The sequence below is a fragment of the Chrysemys picta genome, chromosome 1 (genome assembly GCF_011386835.1).
Source record: "Chrysemys picta bellii isolate R12L10 chromosome 1, ASM1138683v2, whole genome shotgun sequence".
NCBI lineage: Eukaryota > Metazoa > Chordata > Testudines > Emydidae > Chrysemys > Chrysemys picta.
The window spans coordinates 294,344,161-294,365,655 of NC_088791.1; positions in this window are offsets into that span (position 1 = coordinate 294,344,161).

Genomic DNA, 21,495 nt, shown 5'->3' on the forward strand with positions numbered 1-21,495 from the left:
GATTAAATATATAAATAAAAAGAACCCTCAATGGAGTCTAAGTCTAGCTACAGGGAACCTATTGAGCATGTCCAAAACTATCACACCCCATTTGGGAAACTTCTGGGTGTAGAGTACTAATTGTGCAACAATGACCCAGACACAACTCATTCCTCCCTGCCTCCCTCTTAAAGAGATATCTCCCTATTAAGCACATGGGTACATGTTCACAGGTAAGTGGTGGTAAGTAGGTAAGTGTTGGAAGCCCAGTCATCAAGAACATTTAAATCTAGATTGGACAAAATACTAGAACATTGACTGTATAGAAGAACCCTGCCTTGGCCAGTAAATGGATGGAATAATCTAATAGATCTTTTCCACCTCTAGTTTATAGAATTTTACTATGTTGAAGGGGTCTATGAGCTTGTTGACAAAGGGGCTTAAGGCCCTGACCTGACCCCATAGTTTAAAATGACTGGTGATTACCTAGTGGGGAAAATGATGTGGCATTATTCCCTGAGATATAAACAGCAATAACTTTTAAAACTAAAATTCTATGGATAATTCAATGTCTGCTCAATGACAATTCTAGAGCCTGCTGCTGTCATGTGCCATAAGCCCAGAGCATTCTGAGTCAGGCTCAGTCTGGCTTGGATGCTGAGAATGTCTTCCCATGCTTGTCATTGTCACTCACACAGAACAGCTCCCAACAGTCCAGATAAACCAGTCTTCCTAAACAAAACTCTGGACAGGTAAATGAAAATAGATTTGGCACTTATCCCAGCTGATAAAGACATTGGCAGCTGTTCCTTGCTGTTGGGGTCTGATATATTTTCAGGCAATGGTGGTTCAGATGGATTTAAAATCTCTCGTTAAAGACAACAAAGTCAGCATCATATAAACAATTTCCTTCTTTCTTATTTTGCCCCTTTTCAACCCAAGTGGCTTGTCAAAATCTGGGGCCCTGTGAGCGTTCCAGTTGGAAACAGAAATTGGTGACAATCAGGTATTTCTTTATTGACAAAGAATGTACAAAGTGCTGTGTCTCTGAATGCAGAAGGAACCAATAGCAGGAAACAGCTTCTTTTGCTCACAGCACCAGAGCACTCTTTTCAGCCTGCACCTCTGACCCACAAACCTCTTTCCAGATTTTCTTCCAGTCAGCCACTATGCTTTTGTAACCCACATGTCTAATAGAAGATAACTCTTTAAGACACCTAGAGAGAAGTTGCGGGGTAGGAGGGGGCGTGGGAGGGAGAAGTGACTGAGTTGTGTCTGAGTTATTATTGCTAGGTAGATGCACAATCATCATTCTACTCTGAATAGTTTCTGGAATTGGAAGTGAAAGTTTTGGGCATGCCCAATCGATTCCTTGTAGCTGGACTTAATAGACTCTGTTGCGGGGAGGGATAGCTCAGTGGTTTGAGCATTGGCCTGTTAAACCTAGGGTTGTGAGTTCAATCCTTGAGGGGGCCAGTTAGGGATCTGGGGCAAAAAATCTATCTGGAGATTGGTCCTGCTTTGAGCACGGGGTTGGACTACATGACCTCCTAAGGTCCCTTCCAACCCTGATGTTCTATTATTCTATTGAGAGCAGGGCAATCAGGGCAGCTGCTTTACTAAAGACTATGGCCTGGTCTACACTACAAAGTTAGGTTGACATAAGCCACGTTAAGTCAGTCTAATAACGTATGTGTCTACACTACCGAGTCCCTTCTGCCGACCTAAGTGGCCTGTAACTTCGACTTCTGTACTCCACCTCCGTGAGAGGCGTAGCATGTGATTTGACATCCATGGGTCGACATGGGAATAGTGTAGACACTGCATTCTGTAATTCGAGTGAATTGGCCTCCAGGGGGTATCCCATAGTGCTCTGCTGTGACCACTCTGGAGAGCACTTTCAACTCCACTACACATCAGCCAGGTACACAGGAAACAGCCACCCCCCTGTTAAAGCCCTGGGAACTTTTGAATGTTCATTTCCTGTTTGATCGGCGTGGAGAGCTCGTCAGCACAGCTGATCATGGAGACTCAAGACCGCAAACGTGCATCAGCGTGGAGTACACAGGAGCAGTAGCTGATTTACCATGGAGCCACTGGTGCCATGGAGCCAGGCCCACACTCCAGGGGGCTCCCGACCAGGCCCACTCTTCTCTGCCCCCCGCTCTGTCCTGCGGGGATCAGAAACTTGGTGCTCCTGGCAGTGAGGCTCCTGCTGCAGTAGGGCAGCCAAACTCCCCCTCCCCTGCCTCTTCTCACAGCTTGCTCCCTTCCCGCCCTCCCTCTCCCTGCCGCTGATCAGCTGTTTGCCGGCAGGAGGGTGGGGGAGGAACACAGCCGCAGCATGCTCACCTGGGGAGAGGAGGCAGAGAAGAGGCAGGGGTGAGGCCTTGGGGAGGGGAGTGGAACAAGCATACCTACTCTGACTGCAGAGCTGCACAGCCAGGCTGAAAAAAGAAGGTGCTGCTCAGCTCCCAGAACTTTGCAGCTGGACACCACCTTCTGGGTCCTAGTGCTGTTGAGCTCCTTTCTGTGTGCTAGGAGCCATCCTTCATCTTGTACAACAGTGAGTGCCCATGGTGGGGCACGCAGGGCAGGGGGGATGGAGGCAGTGGGGAAGGTAGGGGGTGGAATGGGGAGGAGATGGAGTGGTGGGGAAAGGGCATGGGATGGGGAAAAGAAGGGGATAGGGCAGGGATCGGCAACCTTCGGCCTGCGGCCCGCCAGGGTAAGCCCCCTGGTGGGCCAGGCCAGTTTGTTTACCTGCTGCGTCAACAGGTTTGGCCGATCGTGGCGCCAGGCAAATGGGGGGCTGCAGGACGAGGGATGTGCTGGCCGCGGCTTCTCGCAGCCCCCATTGGCCTGGAGCGGCAAACCACAGCCAGTGGGAGCCGCAATTGGCCGAACCTGTGGATGCGGCAAGTAAACAAACCGGCCCGGCCCGCCAGGGGGCTTACTTCTCACAGTTTGCTCCCTTTTCTCAAGTTCCAACCTGTGATCCAAGGATGTCTTCACAAAAGCTACAGCACAAGACCTCTCGCCTATGCCTCATGGCCTTACTCACCACGGCTGGAGCAGCAAACCGACCCTTGCAGTAGCCAACGATTGTGATTACGTTGTGGCTTGTAGGGAAGTGCATTGAGGGTGTTTCTTTTTATAAAAGAATTAATCTTGCACCAGAAACAATGCTATCCTTTTGCTTTGTATTCTTTGCAGCTGAAACCTTGTCCATTGGTGCATCTGCCACACCGGGACAGAGACTTTTCCAGATGAGAAGGCAGAAAAAAAGGCAGCTGGATGCTAGAGTCCCTCTGCAGCCTATGCTGAACCTGCTGCCCTCGTTGTCCTGTTCTACATCCTCCGCCCGAAAACATCCTATGAGGCGGGGTGGGGGGGGGAGGAAAGGTGTTCGATATCCCTTATGCTCAACACCAGGGGAGAGTACAAGGATCATAAGGCACCCATTCCCATACCTTTGATTGTTATTGCAGTGCATCTGTAAGCAAGTGGTTCTTCCTCCCCCCCCCCCAATGTTATCAGCCCTTTTTCCCCAGGTTATCTTATTTTTCTTTATTGTCTCTGTGTGTTTGTGTGTAAATAAAATGTAATGGATTGAGAAGAAAAGACTTTTTATTCATTCAACAAGCGGTGGTTAGCGGGGGTGGAGTGTAGAAGGGAGAAAATGCAATGGAGGGGACAGTTTGGTAAGGAAAAATACAGATAAGTGTCACATTACTGTGGCTCATTACTGATACTGGTTTTCAAAGCCTCATGGAGACGCAGAGCTCCTTGATGTGCTCTTCTGATTGCCCTGATGTCTGGCTGCTCAAAATTGGCTGCCAGGTGATCTGCCTTAACCCCCAATCCTGGCAGAAACTTTTCTCTCTCTTTGTTTCACAAATATTATGGAGCACACAGCAGGCACCAATAACAATGGGGATATTGCTTTCACTGAGGTCTAACCTCATAAGCAAACAACGCCAGCGGCCTTTTAAATGTCCAAAGGCACATTCCACCACCATTCTGCACTTGCTCAGCCTGTGGTTGAACCAGTCCTTACTGCTGTCCAGGCTGCCTGTGTATGGCTTCATGAGCCATGGGAGCAAGGGGTAGGCTGGGTCCCCCAGGATCACGATTAGCATTTCAACATCACCTTGTGATCCACCAGCACTTGCAACAACATTGAGAAGTACCCCTTTTGGTTTATGTATTCTTTGGGAAGGTGGTCTGGTGTCAAGATAGAGATATATGTGCCATCTATCGCCCCACTGCAGCTAGAGGACCCCATCATAGCAAAACCATCCAGTATGTCCTGCATGTTGCCCATAATCACTATCCTTCTTAGCAGAAGTCTGTGGATTGCCCTGCAAACTTGGATAACAACAGACCCCACTCTGAATTGATTCCCCATTGACAGGTAGTAGTCTGGTGTTGCAAGCTTCCACAGAGCTATCGCCTCTCGCTTCTCCACTGTCAGAGCAGCTCTCATTTTAGTATTGCTGTGCTTCAGGGCTGGGGAAAGCTCTTCACACAGTTCCTGGAAAGTGGCCTTACGCAGTCAAAAGTTCTGCAGCCACTGCTCATCATCCTACAGCTGCATAATGATGCGGTCCCACCGGTCAGTGCTTGTTTCCCAGGCCCAGAAGCGGCACTCAACCGCATCCAGGTGATGTGTGACTGTCGCCAGCAACTGCTAATTGCTCCACTCTATGTATTCCATCAGGGCTGCTTGTGTGGCATCATATTGTTCTGCACGGCAGCTCCTGTATCGGCTTTGTAAATACTGCAGGATAAGGTGTGAGGTGTTTTTAATGCTCACAACAACAGTGTACAGCTGAGCGGGATCCATGATTACCGTGCTATGGCGTCTGTGTGGGTAACCCAGGCTTACGAAAAAAGGCGTGAAAAAGGCTTGGTTTTGCTTGCCATTGATTTCAGGGAGGGAGGGAGGTAAGTGCATCATGGGAGGCTAATGCCATGTTCCCATAACCACTCGCGCAAATGTTTTGGTTCCATAAGGCATTGCAAGCCCAACCCAAAATTCCACTTGGCTACATGCACTGTGGGATAGCTACCCACAGTGCAGTACTCTGCGCATCCATGCAAGTCCTGCTAGTGAGGATGCACTCCCCCGACACAATGAGCATATTGGGGACACGCAAGATGGACTTGCTTATATTGAAGGCTCGATGTTGACTTACATAAAATCAACTTAATTTTGTAGGTAGACATGGCCTATGTGAGTGACCTGTTTGGGTTGGAGGAAGAAATCCAGCTATAGGAGCAAAAAGCAGGTTGTTTTCCCCTAACTCTGAAGTATTTTACGGCAGGTCGATGCTATTGTTAACTTTCCGGTAGGGTAGCGTTGGTAACCCTAGGTATAGAAAGGGGAAATTGGGAGGGAAAATTAATTTTTCACTTTAATTGTGTACTTTGAATGCTGTTTGATTGTAGCCAAATTGTTTTCGTTAAATTATTTTAACAAGTATGGTTCACCAACTCTTTTCTTATTTAAATGTGATGGTAAGGAAAGTGTCATTTATATTTTATTATTTGCAGTTTTGTATTTTTCTTGTAACGGGGTGATTCATTTACACACTTAATTAATACTGATTGGTTAATTAGTTAGTTGCCTAGTTAACTGAATGATTCCATAGCCCAGCAGAGGAGGAGAAAGTCTGTGTGGACTCCAATTAGAGATCTCTGCAAGCAAAAGGAGAGAAGATATTATTGCAGGGTTTTTGACTCAGCGGAATGGACAGAGTCGATGAACAAAGACTTTTACTAAGACTCAGGTGAACTCATTCTAAGCTTTTGGAACTCTGAGTTACTTCTCCCTGTGTTTCTGTGGGAACGAACCTATTTAGATTTAATTTGTTATATTATATATATGATATTTGAAGATAATGTGGATTATGAAGTAGGCTTATTTTTAGTAGAAATTAAGCTATTATCTTTATCATTATTCAATTTTATGAAGTTGGTACTTAAGAATTAAGTTAATTTTTCTTGCTCTTTTTGAACCTGTCTGTGGGAAGATTGACCTTATGTGATCCTTGCTGAAAATCCTCAATGACTGAATTATGAGTCTCCATGTGCTTTTTTATACGTGTTGTGTTGAAGTACGAGGAGAGGGGTGGTAAAATAAATTGTAGCTGACTCAAAGGTTACACTTTCAGCCGCTCCTTCAGGTTGTGTCACCTTCTGATTCTTCCCGTTTTCTGTGTGTTCTTTCTTAACTCCCCCCACAGTATCTAATGAACCCTCTGCCCGTCTGGTGCTAGTTTCTGGACAAACTTTATTAGGCTTTGTTTTAGGTGTGGTCCCTTAACTGTCTCTTACTATGGTCTTAAATGCGGGGACTCATTCACACATCCTTTGAATGAGGTTTTAACAAAGTTTTACCCAGCTCATAACACTCTTCTACTACTAGCTATCTCTTACCATTAAACTGACTGATCCAGTGTATAAACTATTTTCCTTCTCCCTGAACTCACTTAAATTACTTCTATAGCTGTGCTAATTCTTTTTCCTTTTTAAGTAGTTATGGTATCATCTTTTCACTTGTCCTCCATCCTAACATTTTATTTCTTATTGTTCTTTTCAATTACTTTATTTACTGTCTCCCTTCTGATCCTCTTCATTGCCTCCTTTCCTTCCCAGATAAAACTTCTACTCACTTCAGACCAACCAGCCCATCTGTCACGAACTACCCCCCTCTCAAAAATTTCCAGCTGGATCAGCCTCTTGCCAGTTAGGGTCACACAGGAGTCATAAGTTTCTCTGAGCTTCTCTTTTGATCCTCAGAGGCCAAGAAACAGGTTTTCCTAGCAGAACATGTGACTCTGCTGAGATATTAAACTAACATACAAAGTGATAAGAAGTCGCTAATTTCATCATATTGTAGCCAATGGTGGGAGAACACACTATTTTGCTTCTATTTATTTGAGAAAGTTAAGTGATATCCCTTTTTGTGTTCCTTTCCTCTTTCTTCAGAATAGTTCTTCTCCCTCCTCTTTGAAAGAGTGTGCGCACATGTGCACATACACAATTTATATATTCATTTTTCATGGTTTCTGTACAGTACCGAGCATAATGTTGTCTTGACTGTGGTTGCTAATGCTACTGTAATATATTAAGATTAATACTATTGCACTAAGAATGTTCGAGGAAGACATTCTGGTGATTGCGTACCAGGAGAGGGGTTCTAGCACCACTTGCAGTCTTCAGACTTCTCCATGGCATTCAGGTTTTCAACTCAATAGTGCCTTAATCTCCTGCTCAGCATGGCCTCATTCTCCAGCTGTTCATATCTACAGTAGCTCAGTCTCCGAGCATCCTGCTCAGTGTGTGTTATGTCCCTCTCCGTGCCATAGAAAATATGCTACAGCTGTTAGCTAAGTGCTTAGTATACTCTAATGGCTTGTGCTTTTGTTCAGCAATCCTGGGTTGAGTTTTCAGTGCTGACCAAGATGACAGTCATTATAAATGACATCATGCATTTATTAATGTGATAAATAACCTGAACTACGTCTTAAATTATGAGAATACACATTATTATTTTTATACGTTCTGTAGCACCAACCTGGTGACAGCAAATACAAACAGAACAAAACAAACAGTTAATCAAATGCTAAACAAAACTATTGCATCTGGCATTCTGGGCTGAAAGTTGCTAGAGTCAGGCTGAAATGGACTGCCAAATGGAAGTGAAATCTAAAGGAGGTGGCCATTAACTAAAAATCCTTGTTGCCAGCCTTTGGTTGGGAAATGCTTACTCTCAGAATCCATCTTGACGGCTTTGATCCATAGAATGGGAGTTAATTTCTCAGAGAACTTGGCCCTGATCACTCAGGACTTTAAACATCATTTGCACCTTGAATTGCACCCAGAAGCAAACAGAGAGCCAGAGCAGACTAACCATGAGTGTTGTGTTCACATAAGAATGCATTGCTTAGCAGGTGGTTTCATACCACTAAGCAACGTGCTCTGCTGCTTACCAATCCTGCTCCTTTGAAACCTGAAGCTGCCTCTTGTCCCCTAAACCTTCAAAATGTGACCCAAGGTAAACTGCACAGAGTGAAAATCTGAAACCTGAAGGTGATGTACGTCAACACCGTTAACTATTTCACTGCTGGAAACATACAGCTTGTGTCCACAATCCCAACTTGTTTCCTAAATTGGTACTAAAAAGCCTCATTTCCCTCTTCAACTCACCACACAAGCTGGCCCTGGAAACTGTTGACACACCACCATTTGGATATGTGATTGATCACGGATGAGAGGGAGAAATGCATGGTGATTTTCTGATGTTTAAACTGCATTTTGTACCATTTTCAAATCCACTGCACTACAAAAAGAAAAGAGTTTAGATGAAGAATCCACATGACATGGTTGGGGATTATATATTTTTATTCTGTTTAACTCCCTCAGTAGGAAACAGAAGATCAGGGTGACATATTCCAGCCAACGAGACAAGACAGTGAACTAAAACAAGTTTTAGTAATGTCCAAGCCACACAAGATTAAAGGCAACAATTCCCATATACAGGCAGCCTAGAAGAAAGAGGCAAGACATCAGAAATATTAAATACAGAACAGAAACATAGCTGTAAAAAATCTCATTGACTGAATCATTATACATTGTGGGAGTTTCAGGAGTATGCTTTGAGGATAGTAGCAAATGGAATCAGGTTTGATTTGGAAAGAGACAAGAAAATTATGGCTTTCTTTGCTAGAATCAAAGCCAAAGTGATTTTGGATGCTTTCCCTTACTGAGGACTGACTCAGCCTCTTTACTGAGTTTAGAGTAGTGTCAATTGCAGAGATGCCAACAAAGCTATCCATCAAAACGCTGGCAGGAAAAAGCACAGGTGCTTTCCTGCTCCAGCTATTTATAGGAAAGGCATGTGACCACACGTGATACAAACTCAGTGGTTTGGTTGCTACATTCCAGAAGCCAAAAACCATTTCTTCTTTGGTTGAAAACACAGTTCAAGAATTACAATTGGAAACACAATTGTAGCTGTCTAGCAAATAGACCCTGAGCAGCCGTCCCCTTTTTGAGGCTCTTTCTGTACCAGGGGGAGCTTATTGTTATTTTTGTATACATTTCTTGTCCCAATAACGTTTTTTATAAAGCCACATGATCAACTGAAAAACTTAAAATGGACTCAAACATGTTTGTGAATAATATAGGGCCATATTCTTCCCCCATGTATGTGAGGGATTCTATCATTTTAAACTCACTGAACTCTATGCATATTCTCTTAATGGGGAGGAGAAGAGGAAGGGCAAAGGGCACTGGGTCTAAATCCCACTTTTGCAAGAATACCACAGATCATGCAGTAGTTCTGCCCATCCCTTCCCTGGCCACATGGCTCCTCTGGAAATCATGAACCTTTTCTTCCTATGCAAAACCCCATCTTTGAGGGGTACAGAAATGGAGCATAAGCTAATGATGCAAGGAAAACTGTTAATTTATGCATGGATAGCCACAAGTTTTAGAGGAAGCATGCAGCAAATAGCATCATGTCCTCTGCCCCCTGCTTCCAGAATGCCCATGAAATCTTGCAGGGCCCCTACAGCATGGAGAGATAAATAGAAACCCCATTTTCCCTCTGCATGTTTCTTGTGCCCTTGTTTGTCACTATGGTGTCTGAACATTATCCTAAGATGTTAAGCATGCTGCATTAGCGCTGTGACCTCTTCCATAAATAGGGGGCCCTCTGTACCCTTATTCTCATTCCTTTGTTCAGCAATGTGGTGAGCAATAAAGACCCAGTAATAGAACACTTCTATTTTGCTTTTTATCTTTGAAATTCTGTACAACCATTAACTTAGCTAACATACAGCCATTACTAAGTTCCATTACCTGTGTACACTGGTTGTACTATGAGTTATTTTTATGTCTATCCATCCATCCATCCTAATAAATATTTATTTTTGAGAAAATAATACAAATATTGGTTCTCAAGGTGCTCTAATACCATCGTATAAGCGCCTTGGATGAAATCTTGGTTCCAATAATGTCAATGGGAATTTTGCCATTGACTTCCACAGAGATTTCACCCCTAGATAAATCATAATAGATATTAGGCAGAAACTTTAAAATGAATCTATGTCAAGGTACAAACTCTCTACCACACTCCCACATCAGCATCAATTTTCTGTACACCACAATCAGCTGCAAAAATGGAACCCTACAGCCAATTATATACAAGAAACCCACGGATTATCTTCACAGATCCAGTAACCACTCCAAACACACCAAAAAATTTGTTATCTACAGCCAGGCACTCAGACACCACAGAATATGCTCTGAGGAGAAAAATCTGGGATATACACCTTAACTCGCTTAAAACTGCCTGTACCAAACAAGGATACTCCCCTAGAAAAGTAGATTGCATCATGGAATAGGCCACCCAAATACCCCAAGAGAATCTGCTTCAATATAGGGGGGCGGAAAACTACTGACCGCACACCCCTAATGGTCATCTCTCACCCCAAGCTGGAACTGCTATGGGGTATCATTGAACAATTACAACCCATAATCAGCGGGAAGCACATCCTGAAAGAAATATTTTTGGCCTTCAAACAACCCCCCAATCTCTCAAAGCTCATCATCAGAAGCAAGATCCCCACAAACCAGGACCCACCAACTCAGAAGTGGCACCAGACCCTGCCAGAACAACTGGTTCAAAATCTGCAGACATCTCCACTGCTGCAATGATTATTCCCCCCAACCCTCAAAACACACCTTTCATGATCCATGGCTGTCACATGCCTATCACAACATGTGGTGTACCTCATCCAGTGCACTAAATGGGTGGGTGACATGAGACAATTACTACATAGGCACTGACTCTGTGGGTGCTCCGGGGTTGGAGCACCCATGGGGAAAAAATAGCGGGTGCTCCACACCCACCGGCAGCCAAGCTCCCCCCACCCCCTACCAAGTGCACCTCATGCCCACTCCTCCCTCCCCCTCCCAGCGCTTCCCCCCATCCCGGGCTGCCTAACAGCTGTTTGGCGGCACTTTCCAGGAGGGAGGGGAAGGAGCGGGTACACGGCGCACTCATAGGAGGTGGCAGAGAAAAGGCGGGGCAGGGGTGGGGACTTGGGGGAAGGGGTGGAATGGGAATGGGGCAAGGGCAGTGCAGGGGTGGGGCCGGGGGCAGAGAGGGGCGGGGGTCGAGCACCCACCGGGCAGAAGGAAAGTCGACACCTATGAATCACTATGTTCTCAAATGAACTCACACAGAAAAATGATACAAGACAAAAACACCATATCACCTAGGGGCAAACACTTTTCACAAAATGATCATTTCATATCTGACATCTCAGTCCTCATCCTCAAGGGAAACCTTCAATAAACTACACCTTCAAAAGGACAAGCCTGGGAGCTTAAATTCATAACTTGGCTAGATACTAGAAATGATGGACTCAAAGATGCTGGATTTATGGCTCATTACAACAATCTTCAATCCACTAACCCTCCTCTGTACCATGACTGCAAGGGATTAACAGCCCACTTCCTCTTGAATAGTCTCTTGCAACATGCGTGAACTCCTTTGCTTAACAATCTGTTCCAAGTGGTATTTAGCTGTGATTCTTTGTACCTTTCCCAGACCTGAAGAAAAGCTCAGTGTAAACTCAGAAGTTTTTCTCTTTCCCAACAGAGCAGTAGTCCCCAAACTGTGGGGCACACCCTTTAGGGGGGCACAAAGGAGCATCCAGGGGGTATGGCTGGGGTGGGAAAGAAGTGCCACATAGCCCTGCTCTGCCCCCAGCTCTGCTCCAGTCCTGTTCCCGGCCCCAGCCCCCCGCTGCAGCTGTGGCCCCAGCTTTGCTCCCGCTGCTGGCCCCCACTCCCAGCCCTTGGCCCAGGGGGATGCAGACACATTTCTGTACTGAAAGGGGGGGGGGCGAGAGGAAAAGTTTGGGCACCACTGCCATAGAGATAGGTACAATAAAAGATATTACCTCACCCACCTTGTCTCTCTAATATCTGGGGACCAACATGGCTACAGCAACGCAAACAAAGGCATATGGTACAGCAAACAAAGGTATATGGTACTAGATTCTGGGTTGTGGGGAGGACTTGAAGAAGGGGTTGCTCATTAACTTTCCTTTAAATCCACAAATTAATTTCTTCTTAATCTAATGACTTCCTACTTGTACAACAAATAATGGACTTGGAATGGGGCCATACTGATTGACAGTCAGCTTGAGTTTGCACATAGTTTGGTTGGTCTACATTTAACTCTTTTTTTTGCCTAATGCTTGCCTGATTGTTTCTGTGTTAGTGTTTTTTTAAGACCCATCAGCTACTCAGGATATGAAGAAAAGTAGCATGTAAACAAAAAGCAGTTTCAGATTCAGAATTTCTGAGATTATATCAGATGCTATCACTTTCTATAATCTCTCTGTGAAATTCATATTCTATTTACAGATCTAAGCAGAGAAAAAAGGAAATTAAAGGAACATTTCAGTAAAAGACTATCACGGTCTCCTGTTGGACACACAACCTTATGTCCCACTGACATTTTATACACTAGTGGTCAAATCCTGGCTTGACTGAAGTCAGAGAGACTTTAATTGAGACCAGAATTTGGCTTCAGTGTAAAAGCTGACATTGGTTTTGACTATGCATCTACTTTCTGCCAATGAAGTTTTAAAAACTCTAATATATTGATTGGAATTGGGTGCAGAATAATGTTGCAGGACAGATATTTTTGAAGATACAAACATCCATAACTTAAAGTTTAGTTTTATTTGTTCCCCAAAGAAGGACATTTTCAAAGAATAGTGCAGTTTTAGCTGTACAACTCCTATTGACTTTATTTGTCTGGTCCTGTTTCCATAGGAGTCGATGACAAAACTCCCATTGACATCACTAGGAGTGGTACTAGGCCATGAAGCCAAACAGCTAAAGCACCATGTACTGCTTTGAAAATTAAGAAAGCATTAAGGTCATAACAATAACTTGCATTAAGTCTGACAAAAATAATGCATTTTGTACTGTCCAACTGTTCATGTCATTGTACATACAGAGTAACAGAAACTTTGTAATTATGCTTAGTAATGCTTATCTGGCACTGAATGAAAAGGTTCTTTACAAAACATACAGCCCGGGGCACAAGCCTGCATAAAATCAATGTTTTTAGTGGTTGTATTATTTATATAACAAACCTATTTTACTGAAACGTTTTTAAAGAGAAAAAAATAGGGCCATGCAGGATGGTTTAACACAACAAATGTTGAGTGTCACTGGAGAAACTTGCAGAGTTTGGCACAAACCCCAGGAAAAGATATTACTTCACTATTATACAAATTGTAGCAACATAAGACATAATAGAATACAAATGTATGCAACGAGATAGATTATTATAGAATGGGCTAAGTGATGATTGCATTACTGGCATGGTCTATTAAAATATATTGGAACATATCCTAAATAAGAACTTCAGGATTTGGCACATTGAAAGATAATAGATAGCACATGTAACCTTAACTCAGCTTCCTTGTGTTTGTGTTATAGGACCAGATCCTCGCTTCAATGGATTTACACCAGCTGAGGATCTGGGCTCCATTTTTAATGACATGATCATATGTGATTTCTCAAATAGTACCTTCATTTTTTTCTACAGTCTTAAACCTATATAATACACAGTACTGTGCCATTCATACAAATGAGTCCATGACAGTCATTTATATAATTATGTAACATATTATATATTAAGCATACAACAGTACCAGTGAATTTGTGTAGCCTGCCTATGTTCGCAGGTAACAAAGTTTGTGATTAACTCCTTCAGTCGCTGAAGACTGTCTTGTCTGTTCTGGCTTATGCCCTGAATTGTACCTTAAGAAGGTGGTGCTACTGGTTGTAAAGAAAAATGCATAGTAAATGGATGACTATTATTATTATAATATTGTGTATGAGAGAAGAGGAGTTACCATACAAAAGCCTAACTCCATAAAGATCACGGACCGTGAAATCTGGTCTCCCACCGTGAAATCTGGTCTTTTGTGTGCTTTTACCCTATACTATACAGATTTCACAGGGGAGATCATCGTTTCTCAAATTGGAGGTCCTGACCCAAAAGGGAGGTTCCAGGGGAGTCACAGTATTGCCACCCTTACTTCTACGCTGCCTTCAGAGCTCGGTGGCTGGAGAGTGATGGCTGTTGGCCAGGGGCCCAGCTCTGAAGGCAGCGCACCACCAGCAGCAGCGCAGAAGTAAAGGTGGCAATACCATACCATGACATCCTTACTTCTGCGCTGCTGCAGGCAGTGGCACTGCCTTCAGAGTTGGGCTCCCGGCCAGCAGCTGTTGCTCTCCAGCTGCCCAGCTGTGATGGCAGCGCTGCTGTCAGTAGCAGCAGCACAGAAGTAAGGGTAGCAGTACCGCAACCCCGCTACAATAACCTTGTGACCCCCCCAAAACTCCTTTTTGGGTCAGAATCCCTACAATTACAACACCGTGAAATTTCAGATTTAAATAGCTGAAATCATGAAATGTATGATTTTAAAAATCCTATGACTATGAAATTGACCAAAATGGACCGTGAATTTGGTAGGGCCCTTATCATACATCATTGGCTTGAGCATAATTAGCATTGATTACAAATTTTAGAAGCAAAGTGAAACAATCAAAATAAAGGCCAGTATTATTTCATTCACTATGAATAGGGCTGCACATTTGTCATGGCATTTTTCATCAAAGTCATGGAACAGTCATGGTAAGCTTAGTAAAACTCATGGGTTTTGTGATTTTTTGATTAAAAAAAAAAAAAAGAAGCCATGACAGAAGAGAAGGGGCCCTGTGGGAGAGGTAAGCTGAAGAGCATGATGAGGGAGGGGTGGATAGGCCAAACCTGAACAGTGCTGCAACCCTGTGCACCAGTCCGCAACACCAGGACCAGGCAGCCAGTCCCAGTCCCATGGGACAGGAGCCGCAGAAGTTGTTGCTGTGGAATGAGTGTATTGAAATCATGGACACAAAGACAAGTAATGGACAAACAGTAAAGTCACAGCATCCGTGCCATTTTCCCCAGCATGACAAACCTGCAACCCTAACTATGACTGACCCATTTTTTTTACCCTTTCTAAAATCTTAAGGGGAAAAAAAAGAAATCTAGAGACTGCTATTTAAAATAACAGCCCCCCCCCATCGTTACCATAGTATGTGAACACCTCACAGCCTTTAGTGTATTTATCTCCACAACATCTCTGTGAGGTATTAAAATCCCCATTTGTAAAACTGGCACTGAGGCACAGAGAGACTAAGGGTATGTCTACACTACGAAATTAGGTTGAATTTATAGAAGCCGGTTTTATAGAAATCGGTTGTATACAGCCGATTGTGTGTGTCCCCACATAAAATGCTCTAAGTGCATGAAGTCGGCGGACCGCGTCCACAGTACCGAGGCTAGTGTCGACTTCCGGAGCGTTGCACTATGGGTAGCTATCCCACAGTTCCCGCAGTCTCCGCCGCCCATTGGAATTCTGAGTTGAGATCCCAATGCCTGAATGATGCAAAACAGTGTCGCGGGGGGTTCTGGGTACATGTTGTCAGGCACCTCCCCCTCCGTCACAGCAATGGCAGACAATCGATTCGCGCCTTTTTACCTGGGTTACCTGTGCAGACAACATACCACGCCAAGCATGGAGCCCGCTCAGCTCAGCTCACCGTCACCATATGTCCTCTGGGTGCCGGCAGACGTGGTACTGCATTGCTACACTACTGCACTGCTACAGCAGTACTGCACTGCACTGGTACTGCACTGCTACAGCAGCTAATTGCCTTTTGGCAGTAGACGGTGCAGTATGACTGGTAGCCTTCATTGGCGATCTGGGTGCTGGCAGACGTGGGGCTGGCAGATGTGGGGCTGCATTGCACACAGCAGCAGCCCCTTGCCTTTTGGTAGAAGATGGTATATTATGACTGGTATCCGTCGTCATCGTACTGCAGTAGCTGTCAGTCATGGGCACCTGGGCAGTCTCGACGATGATGGCTATCAGTCGTAGTATGCTATTTTCTGCCAAGCACCCAGAAGATGCCGAGGGCTATCAGTCATGCTGCACCATCGTCTGCCAGCTTAAGATGTAAAAAATAGATTTGTTCTGTATTCATTTGCTTCCCCCTCCCTCCGTGAAATCAACGGCCTGCTAAACCCAGGGTTTTGAGTTCAATCTTCGGGGGGGGGGGCATTCTGTGTGACAGTTGTTTGTGTTTCTCCCTGATGCACAGCCACCTTTGTTGATTTTAATTCCCTGTACCTGTATGCCATGTCGTCACTCGCCCCTCCCTCCCTCCCTCCGTCCGTCAGATACTAGTTTCGCGCCTTTTTTCAGACCAGACGCCATAGCATTGGGATCATGGAGCCCGCTCAGATCACCGCGGCAATTATGAGCACTATGAACACCACGCGCATTGTCCTGGAGTATATGCAGAGTCAGGACATGCCAAAGCAAAACCAGGACCAGCTGAGGAGGCGATTGCAGCGCGGCGACGAGAGTGATGAGGAAATTGACATGGACATAGACCTCTCACAAAGTACAGGCCCCAGCAATGTGCAAATCATGGTGTTACTGGGGCAGGTTCATGCCGTGGAACGCCGATTCTGGGCCCGGGAAACAAGCACAGACTGGTGGGACCGCATTGTGCTGCAGGTGTGGGACGATTCCCAGTGGCTGCGAAACTTTCGCATGTGTAAGGGCACTTTCATGGAACTTTGTGACTTGCTTTCCCCTGCCCTGAAGCGCCAGAATACCAGGATGAGAGCAGCCCTCACAGTTGAGAAGCGAGTGGCGATAGCCCTGTGGAAGCTTGCAACGCCAGACAGCTACCGGTCAGTCAGGAATCAATTTGGAGTGGGCAAATCTACTGTGGGGGCTGCTGTGATCCAAGTTGCCAGGGCAATCAAAGACCTGGTGATATCAAGGGTAGTGACTCTGGGAAACGTGCAGGCCATAGTGGATGGCTTTGCTGCAATGGGATTCCCAAACTGTGGTGGGGTGATAGATGGAACAGGGGCTGCTAACAGATGAGTTTCGCAAGGGAGTTCTCCAGGTGAAGGAGGAGCAATACAGCACCCTTTTGGGGTAAGTGACTGTCTGTAGTGTGTGTTTGTTTGTGTTTGAGGGTTACTTGCTGTGTGCTGAGCTTGTGTTTGTCAGTCTGTTTGTTTGTTTTGGTTGTTTGAAGGACCGTGTGCTGTGGCTGGCAGTTGGAAGCTGGGAGCTTCAAAGGAAGGTTTGAAAGCTAGAAGACTCTGGTAAGTGGCTGAGCCTTAATCAGTGGGCGGGGAATTCGTACAGGCCAGGGCTTTATAAAGCAGCGCACAAGCGACCAGGGAGCTTTTGTGAACAGGGGCTGCTAACAGGGAGTTTCGCAAGGGAGTTTGGAAGGGAGCAGGAAGGGGGCGAGGGTCCCTTGCCGGTTCTATCTGTTTTCTCTTTATTCCCCTTAATACCTATAAACCAACTACATTCAAAACTTCTTGCTTAAACAACCCTTTCAGCGGACAGGGGGCTGCAGACAGGAGTTTGACAGAGGGAGGCTTACGATGGTTAGGAAGACCCGCAACACCTGTGCCAGCACTGCTTCTGTCTCCTCCACCTGTGCCTGTAGCCAGACAGAGCACCTGAGCATGGATGCTTCTACCCAGATCCTGGTGTGGTTTTGCAGAGACTGTAACTTGCAATTTCCACTTACTGATATCCAGGCTGGGGGGACCATCCAATGTGAGAGGTGCCTGCTGGTGGAATCTCTCAGGCAGCAGGTGGGAGAGCTACAGGAGGAGGTGGCTAGGTTGAGGAGTATCCGAATCCACAAGCAATTCCTCGACAGTGTCCATGTGGAGACAGCTGAGGTAGCTGTCCCAGTACACAGGACTGCTGATACACCACTGGTGGAGGAGGAGATGGCTCAGGGTGGACACTGGCAGCTGGTTACTTCTGGCAGCAGGCAGTGCTCCACCCCTGCTCCGAACCCTCCTGCCATGGTAATAGGTAACCGTTATGCTCTTCTTGATACAGGAAAGAAGGAATCACTCCCTACAGTAAAGGAGGAGAAGCCTCGTACCCCTAAGGCTGGGAGGTCTGCTGCCACCACTGTGAATAGGAAACGTAGGGTAGTGGTGGTCGGAGACTCTCTGCTGAGGGGGACGGAGGCGCCCATCTGTCGCCCTGACATTTCATCTCGGGAGGTATGCTGCCTGCCGGGAGCCCGTATCCGAGACGTTACGGAGGCATTGTCGAGGATTATCCAGCCCTCTGACTACTACCCCATGCTACTCATCCATGTGGGCACAAATGATACTGCGCGGTGTGACACTGAGCGGATCAAGAGTGACTACAGGGCTCTGGGAGTACGGGTGAAGGAGTTTGGAGCGCAGGTGGTATTCTCTTCTGTGGGGATGTATCATCCCTACACCAACCTAATGGAAAGTTCCATGAGGAGGTAAGGGTCACAATGGGACACTTGCAAGGTAATAAATCATGGCCTTATGTAAGACCCCCTGGTGGTCTAGGATTATATAAGATGATCATGGCCTTATGTAAGACCCCCTGGTGGTCTAGGATTATATAAGATGATCATGGCCTTATGTAAGGCCCCCTGGTGGTCTAGGATTATATAAGATGAGGTAAACAAGGTAATAAATCATGGCCTTATGTAAGGAACGGTTGAACCAATCGGTGTGGGGCTATACATGTGATAAACACATGATTCTCCTTCTTGTCCAATCCGTAGATGTGTGATTATAGCCTAATTGTGTTATGTAATGTAAAGAAAAACTATAAAAGAAAGCTTGTAATAAACAGGATTCGGATTCAGCTTCCAACCACATTGGTCGTGTGCTTTATCTGCTCCGCATGGAACCCCACAAATGGTGACCCTGACGTGATTCGGCTTGGACATCAAGGCAGCCAGGACTTTGCCCAGAGTGAGCTAGCAGAGATCATACTAGACACAGCTGCCAGTGGAGCAGGGATCAATGTTCTCAAACAGTAGACCCAACAGGTGTTGTCTCAAAAGCTAAGCAAAGATAAAGCAGATCCAACCAGAAAAAGGATCTGAGTGGTCAGACTCTGTCATCTCTCATGAAGAAACTGGAACAATTAAATTTAGATATTAAAGAGGCTCTCAGTGCTGGCTCTTCTCCTTCCAGCACTCCTTCTACCAAAAAGCGCAAACAGCCATGCCCTGTTAAGGTGGAAACAGGCCTTCTTCACAAAGATCATCAAAGAAAGGGAATCTGTGGAAATAAGAGGGCAGGCTACCAAGATTTAGATGGTTTGCCAAGCTCAGTGTCAACTGGAGCACGACCAAAAACTGAACATGGTTTGAGAAAAGGCAGAGGTGGCAGCCGCTCAGGAGGTACCGGAGGATACCGGCTCCTGGTCGTCCGAGAGAGACGTTCGTGAGCTCACAGCCGACTGAAGCGTTCGGTGAGAAAAGGCGGAGGTGGCAGCCGCGGCAGGAGGTACCGTAGGATACCGGCTCCTGGTCGTCCGAGAGAGACGTTCGTGAGCTCACAGCCGACTGAAGCGTTCGGTGAGAAAAGGCGGAGGTGGCAGCTGCGGCAGGAGGTACCGGAGGATACCGGCTCCTGGTCGTCCGAGAGAGACGTTCGTGAGCTCACAGGTGAGCGGCTGCTTTTATTAAAATGGGCTCTGCTTTGTCTGCAGAGGAGGAGACGGTGCATGATTTTTTATTACGCATCGCTAAAAAGCGGGGAGAAAAGCTTCCCTCTGACGCGTTGTCCCGTTTGTTGAAATGGGGGCAGAAACGCGGGAATGTACAAACAGGGCCTTCAGCTACAGGACATGCTGAATCAGTTGTCCCATTTGGCCGGTAAGAGCCATCCCCCGCAGTCCCACACATTGCGAGCGCTAAACCAGCCCGGCTTTCCTGTCACCAATGATGTTTGTACCCCAAAGTTCCGGGCGAAGTTCCCGGGGCAGGGTGAGCAGTTGCAGAATAGGTTGAAAAGAATGGCGAAGCCAGGCTTATCTAACTTTAAAAGGACATATAGAAAAAAACCACCGGATAAGATCCCTCGGGCCGTGGCTCAAGACACAAATTGCTAAAGAGCCCGATGCCGCCACGCAGGAGCCGGACGACGACCCCGCAGCACTGAACTTGCACTTGTTGTTTGTCACAGCCTAAACACCTAATAATGCTGTGCTTCTGTTTGTTCGGACTCCTTATTATAGGAGCAGGGGTCTTTGTATGTCCAAACTCTGTACCTTTTGTTAACCCACGACAAAATGTTTGGATCACCTGGGCGAACCAGACTGGCCAAGAAGCCCTTTTTGCTTGTCCATGGCCACCCCATCGAATCCCTTTAGAACATGTCTTATTGGCTATCCTTATTTACATCCCAATGGTTTTCGTGGGCATTTATGTAATATTACGTTTCTTAAAAAGTTCCTTATTTAAGAAAAAGGGGGGAGGTGTGGGGATGTATCATCCCTACACCAACCTAATGGAAAGTTCCATGAGGAGGTAAGGGTCACAATGGGACACTTGCAAGGTAATAAATCATGGCCTTATGTAAGACCCCCTGGTGGTCTAGGATTATATAAGATGATCATGGCCTTATGTAAGACCCCCTGGTGGTCTAGGATTATATAAGATGAGGTAAACAAGGTAATAAATCATGGCCTTATGTAAGGAACGGTTGAACCAATCGGTGTGGGGCTATACATGTGATAAACACATGATTCTCCTTCTTGTCCAATCCGTAGATGTGTGATTATAGCCTAATTGTGTTATGTAATGTTGAGAAACTATAAAAGAAAGCTTGTAATAAACAGGATTCGGATTCAGCTTCCAACCACATTGGTCGTGTGCTTTATCTGCTCCGCATGGAACCCCACACTCTTCAATTCTTCCTGTCAAAGGTAGGGGCCTGGGCAGAGACAGATGCATCATGGAGGTGAATGCCTGGCTGCGAAGATGGTGTCGCCAGGAGGGCTTTGGCTTCCTAGACCACGGGATGCTATTCGAGGAAGGACTGCTAGGCAGAGATGGCGTTCACCTTTCGAGGAGAGGAAAGACCCTATTTGGACACAGACTGGCTAACCTAGTGAGGAGGGCTTTAAACTAGGTTCGACGGGGACAGGTGAGCAAAGCCCACAGGTAAGTGGGGAACATGGAGACCTGGGAGATGGGTCAGAAACGAGAGGGAGTGTGGGCTATATTGTCAGAGAGAAAGGAGGGTCAGGACAAAACTGGGAGGAAAGATCAAACCAGTATCTTAGATGCCTATATACAAATGCGAGAAGTATGGGCAATAAGCAGGAAGAACTGGAAGTGCTAATAAATAAATACAACTATGACATTGTTGGCATCACTGAAACTTGGTGGGATAATACACATGATTGGAATGTTGGTGTGGATGGGTACAGTTTGCTCAGGAAGGATAGACAGGGGAAAAAGGGAGGAGGTGTTGCCTTGTATATTAAAAATGTACACACTTGGACTGAGGTAGAGATGGAC